Source organism: Apteryx mantelli, chromosome 3 (genome assembly GCF_036417845.1).
Source record: "Apteryx mantelli isolate bAptMan1 chromosome 3, bAptMan1.hap1, whole genome shotgun sequence".
NCBI classification, from domain to species: Eukaryota; Metazoa; Chordata; class Aves; order Apterygiformes; family Apterygidae; genus Apteryx; species Apteryx mantelli.
The window spans coordinates 36,715,731-36,722,255 of NC_089980.1; the positions used below are offsets into that span (position 1 = coordinate 36,715,731).

Here is a 6,525-nt window from a genome sequence, read left to right on the forward strand (position 1 = left end):
CTGGATCTGTTGGGCCTGAAGAAATAAGTTTTGGGTTGATAGGAAAAATTGGGAAGAAGAAGGGAGAGATTTTTTTGGTATGTGTATTTTCTTTTCTTCTCCGTGTGTTTTTGTTTGCTTGTTTTTGGCAAAACAGAAATAAACTGTAGTGTGAATGTGTGCACCAACCAAATCCAATAATTATAACTCATCATAAAAGCAAGGGAAAGGTGATAGCACAATATCTTCCCCCTTTGATTTTCATCTATTATATCCCCCAGTGAAGTAGTAGGAGCATTTATGCAGGAGAGGATGAATAGGTAACAAGATAGTGAGAACAAGAATGACTGTACAGTTTGGCGGTAATTCTTGGAACTCACTTGGAAGAAAGTAGACCTCAATCTCAAATCTCGCTGTGTAGTCCACGCAAAGTGAAAGAAAGCCTATCAACAGATGTAAAGCAAACCACAGGGTAGCCTATGGCAGATGGTTAAAGCATTCTTCTCAAACATGAAAGAAAAGGGGAATTTGTAGGCAGGAAATAGACTTGAACACAGACAGCTGTATTTTGAGTCTAGCCCTTCATCAGTGCACTGGCACGTACTCTTATTGAGAAGGACTTGGTATGTTACCTGCAGTAAAAGAAAGACTGAGTGGCAAGATAGGAGAAGGATCCAAGGAAAAATAATAAGTTGGGCAGAACTGGACATGGGGAATCTTGGAATTAGTACCATAGAAAAAAGTAGGTTGGAAGGTACCTCTGAAGTTCTCATAGTTTAGCTTCCTGATCCAAGCATGGCTCACTTTAATGTTAAATCAGGTTGCATCATTTAAGTGTCTAGTCTGCTATTATAATCTGATCCCATTTAAAAACAGAAAAATCACTAAAGAAGTGTTGGAAAATGCATCTTCTGGGTTTCATGTTGAATTGGTCTGGTTCAGTAAAGCATCATATTACAGTTGTTGATGTGGCACTGAGAAAAGGTGTCACAAGCTATGCCAAGGAGTAATTGAGAACTGTAAAACTAATCTAGGAATTGAAGAAACAAACAGTACATGATGAAGCACCAGAGGAAAGGTTAACAGAAGGAGTCCAACAAAAAGCAAGCATCAAATAGAGCCAGAAGAGCTCAGCTGCTGAACAGTTTTGCAAAGTGATTTAAAAAAAATCAGCCACTGATAACATGGAACAGGAGGCACAGAACAGGAAGAAAGCTTTGCAAATCCTTCTTTGTACTTTTCTTGCTTGTGGACAGAAGGGATATTTATTTGATTAAAGATCAGAAGATTATGGTGTTAGAAATGGAAGGATTAGGATGTCTGCGGATTCCTCTTGAAGTTGCTAGTGTGAAGATAAAAGCTATAATAGATTACATAGTTCAGGGAATAAGAGCTGGAAAACTTAGCATGTAAACTGGGGGAAGCATTCTAAGGTAGTTAAAATAATGTTATTTCACTGGAAGCATGGAAAGATCTTCAATTTTAAGTTTATGAAGAACAAAGGAAACATAATATTTAAAAATGTCAGCCTGAAGAAACCTCAGAATATTACAGTGTCTGTTTTCTCACTATTATTTAAGTTTCAGAAAGAAAAATTGGACCTTCGTAAAGGCTTTTTGATGCATTTGAGTATGATAATGGACAGAGAATGTTCTACTCGGTCTCACCATCCTCTGGGAAGGGGAGATCAAATTATCACAACCTTGAAAGGGCTCAGCTTAATTTAGTTTTGCATGTGGCCAGATGCCCTAATCTAGGGGCTGGCTGAGGGAAGGAACAGAGCAGGGAGCCATCCTCTATCTCATGAAGTGGCTTCCTGTGAGAAAGCCTCAGACCACAGAGACTTCACTGATCATTAGACCTGGACAATAGTACTCGGATCTTCAGGTAGTGTAGGATGGTGAGAAAAATGCTTGCTTGGCAAGATATAGTGAAGCCATGGTCTAGCATTAACTGGAAGGATTGCTGGGGCAGCTGTGCAGCTAATGCTGCAGTTCATCACTGCATTTAGATTGTGTACACCCTTGCTGTCTACTTAGCAAGGGCAATACGAAGGGATTGCAAGGCAAGGATGAGTCTGAAAACAGTGCGGTTGCTAGGCATGAAAGGCCTAGCTACACACAGGCCCTGTTCTCAGGCAGGGCTCCCGTGGCTTTGGTTCAGAAACGTAGAAAGTAGAAGGGCCAGTAGGGGATTCACAAACTGTTTAGGAAGGGGACTGGGGCATGTGAGGTGTGTCAAAGCAAAGGAAGTATGGACTCAACACTAAGGGGAAGTCAGGATGGTTGCAGATAAGCCTTCTGTTAATCTCTTATATGAACATGTTTGCATGTTTTGGGGTTGTCCTTAACTTTAATTTGACAAATTATAATTTATTTTCAACACACACTGAAGAGATTTGCCACACTGGGTGCCTGCCTGCCTGTCTGTCTCTCAATCTTCCCCCAACCCTGACTTCAAACTGATTTCTCTTGCACTTGGTATTCAAATCTTTTGGGTCTTTCTATTTGTTTTTAAATATTTTCCCATCAGGAGAAGATGTATGTTCTTCCTTTGTCTTTCAGCTACTTTGTCTAAACTATTTAGAGCTCAGATTTCTTAAATGCAGTCTCCTACAGGAAAAAAGAAAAAAGAAAAATTTGTCATGTTCCAGCTAGAAAAATAAGAACGAAAAAGTAGTTAAAAACTAAAATTATTCTTAGACTGGAAACATTTGTCCAGTCATCTCTGCAGATGTTCTTACTTAGTAGAACACAGTGTTTTATGGACAGGACTCAACTTCACAAACAAAAGTGAAGATAATTGCTTTTATTTTACTGATATAAAAACTTGACATAGGGGATAAAGTTGTTTAGCTGAAGTTGTTTGAATTGTCAGTAACAACCCAGTACTATGATACTGGAATAACAGCACTAAGAAAGGAAGAAAATTAATGAGGAGTAATGTAGTCAGAGAAGAAAGGATTTAGAACGTGTTAGTACCTGGCCTGATTACAGATGGAAAGAGGGCTGTTCAATTTGTAGATAAATTTAGAATAATGAGTCTTGGAGTGTAGACTAAAGTGAGAGAATATCTGCTAATTGGAAAGTTGCTGCCGCATGTTGAACAGAAGACAACTGGTAAGCTAATTTAGAATATCCCCAGAAGATTTCTGCTTAAGGTTCAGTGACATAAAAGAAGGGGCGTGAGGATGAGATTTGCATTGAGGGTGAGCTGGGACCTTTTTCAGACGCCTTACAAACACAGGATTAGTTTGGACTCTATGGATTTTAACTCTCTCTGAAGCCTGCTATGTTAAAAAAAGAATCAGCAAGATAAGAAACCTCCTTTCCAAATGTTTTTTCTTCAGAATGCCTCAGCCTACAAAAGAAGTGTAGATCCTCTTTCCCTTGTGTTAGCACCATTTATCAACATGGTCCACATAACACCTTCCTCACTATAATAATATCCCTGATAGGGTACAAAATCCCATGACATTGTCATCCATTACATGTGTGTGGGGATCTGCAGGATTAAAAAGTAAGAGTAGAATTTTCATGCTTTATACATGCTGAATTGTGCTGAAACCACCTGTGGAATAACACACTGTTCAACGTCATCTTTACCCTGTCCTGAAGAACTCCCCTGTTCACAGAGGACATAAACTCCTTTTGCAAGGCAGTTTATGAACACAATCCTACAGTGTGCCTCCAGGGATTTTGTTCTATGGTGTTCTACACTGTCTAGGCTTTTAGGTGTAGGCTTTTGAGATTCAAAATCTATATGTGCAAACAAATACTATCTGCACCACTTATTGAGGTTGTCTTGGCAGGGATGGATCTGGCAGTACTATAATGTAACGTTTCAGCTACTTGATTTATGCCAGCAAGTGGAAGTTTGCACAGATTTACAGGTCTAGCCTTAATCTAGTCTGCCAGCAATTGAGGCCCTCCTCCTGCTCCACCTTGCCGCTGGAACAGGAGTGTGCCCAAGTGAAGATGGGACTAAGATTCATTATGCACTGGTTGATCTTTCAAGGCAAAATGGCTCCCAAATGGGTAAGTCAAGATTACCTCCTTTGCCCGTCTGACTTCAGACTTAGAGCCACCATTTTTTGTCTCACAACCCTCTTTGGAGTTTCAGGAGGAAGCCAAGGTGCTTCTCTTCGAAGGATGGACAAGAGAAGAGCAAGTGGTGCACGGCCCTGAGTAGTCTCTATTCCCATCCTTCCAAATTCACTGAAAGAGAGAAGTGTTCAGTAGGACCCACATTTTGGCCATTAGAGGGAATATACTAGGAGCTGTGTATTGTCTATAAGAGGATTTAAGAGAAGTTTAGACTGCAAGCTTTCCCTCCCCATCATGTTGAGTGTTCCTTTGCAAATAGTTCAGGTTCTATTTAATAGCAGTTGTCTTAAGTATTAAAGAGAACTGCTAACTGCATAGCTTCTGAACATTGGTTCCTTCACTGTCAGGAAACCTCCTTTTAACTGACTTGTTTCATTTCTTTTTGTCTGGCATTCCCTGTTGGGGATGTGTGTTAGCAGCTCTGTGATGCGGGAAAAGAACATCTGATTGGCACCATGGTTGAGGGCAAAGCTGCATCAGTAAAGCTGTGGCATCCTTAACAGCTTGAAAGGAGAAAATAAGGACATCCTGTGTGTCTGAATATCCAAAATTCAAGAAATGAGGACTCCTTGCAGTCTTCATTCCATGCTGTGTGACACAACCATATCCATCAAGAGTAGTGTTCTGACTGAATGGAAATCTTAGAGGGTAGGAAAGGCAGTATCTCAGCAAAACTAGTTCTACTCAAACCTGACCTCCTTTAACTGATTACGAAGCTGTTTGGACAAGAGCAGAAACATGCTAATAAGAAGCATGAAGAATAAACAAGATGAAACAAAGGTTATTGGGAGAAGCTGGGACTGGCTTGTAGCTGACCCAGCAAAACGTGGAGCAGAATGCCTCTCAAAGCCTTTACTGACCTTCATTCATCTGGAGAGCAGATGGGTGTGGTCTTAAACTGTGTTTCCAGGGAGTGGAGGATTTTATTCTAAAGCAACGATTTTACTTTTTTTAATACAGTTTGTGAACTTCTAAAAATTTTATAGTGGAGGCGTGAGTCCCCTGTAGCAAATATCAGTCCACTGAAAAACATTTCTGAGGAAAATGCTGAGCAACTGTTGGAGTGGGGGGATAGGCCCGGAGCAACGATGAGTCTCAATATGAGTATGGTCGTTCTCTCTTTATTAGAGCTTACACAGAGTATATATAGACAGGCAATAGAGCATGTGCTAGCAATAGCTGTATGACTGGTTTACAGTCTCTGTTCACGCACCTAAAGCAAATACATGATTGGTGCAAAGTTGCTGTTCACGTGGAGGGGCTTGTCGGCCCCCTCCTTGACTTGTTTACCACTACTTGCCTTCCCCTTCTGTAATGGTCTAGGAATGTTCAAGGACAGTTCACATAGCCGTGGGATCTTCCCTCCATCGTGAAGACAGGATTGCTCACTTCTAAGAGATCATGCCCCTTTTCACTTAACCATTCTTCCACAAGCAACCACTATGCTGGAGAAATGGGGGAAAAAAAACATTTCTCTGGGTTAAACAGGTCAGGGCCTGATGGTGAATGCCAAAGGTTAGGCAGTCTGGCTGTGTGGCACAACCAGTTTTGTTAATTTGTACAGGAAGGCAGGCAATATTAATTGCTTAGACCTTTTCAGAGGCATTGTTTCTACCTTAGGAGGAAACCCTAGTGTAGAGGCTATTGCTTATTACTTTTTGCTCAGAAAAGGCTTTAGCTTAAACTTTGGCACACTCGGAGAGAATATAGAAAGCCTAACAACTTTTTCTAAGGCAATGTGCAACAGGCTTTGCTGATTCTAATAATATAGAATATTAATGTAATGATTTCTTCTAATGAGACAACATATTATGATTAAAACACCACCTGGCAAATGAGAGCAATAAAATTTTTAGAGGTTTTTATCTTCTGAGTATTAGGAGTTCATAGCTTACTAATAACCTTGGGAATTTAGATGCTAATAATAATGCTTGGTGTTGCTAGGGAATGATGCTGCATGATATTTAGTGAATGCTGTGTGGAAAACATATGCCTAAGGCACGATGGCACTCACTAAATCTTTTGATTATTTTATTGAACCACATATATATTTTAATGACCCACAAAGTCTGCAGTGTTTTGTTGACATTGCTTGTCCTGATTGATTAGTTAAACAGCATTTTTACTGCAACTTGGATATTTTTAATAATATCAGCTGATGAAGATGATATTACAGTACTGTAGCACGGTATTAGATGCAGTAGAAACCAATGAGTAGGGTTCTCCTGTGCTTAATGGCGGTTGTCTGCCACTAAACCACTACATGTCTAGAAAAATCATATCTGCTTACACCTTTGCCTAGGAAGATAAGTGAATATTTCAGGGCAAAACACATTCCTTGCTCTCTTGGTTAAGATGCTTATTATAGGGGGTTCCCATATATACCCGGGGCATTGGTATATTATCATAAGGCAAATAATATCAATAACCCTAGAAAGGA

At 40.0% G+C, this 6,525-nt stretch overlaps 1 long non-coding RNA gene across 2 annotated transcripts in view; it reads left to right on the forward strand.

Moving 5' to 3' along the window:
• LOC106490462 (uncharacterized) overlaps positions 1-6,525 on the forward strand; it is a 129,368-nt gene that overhangs the window by 89,885 nt on the left and 32,958 nt on the right. The window lies entirely within an intron of this gene.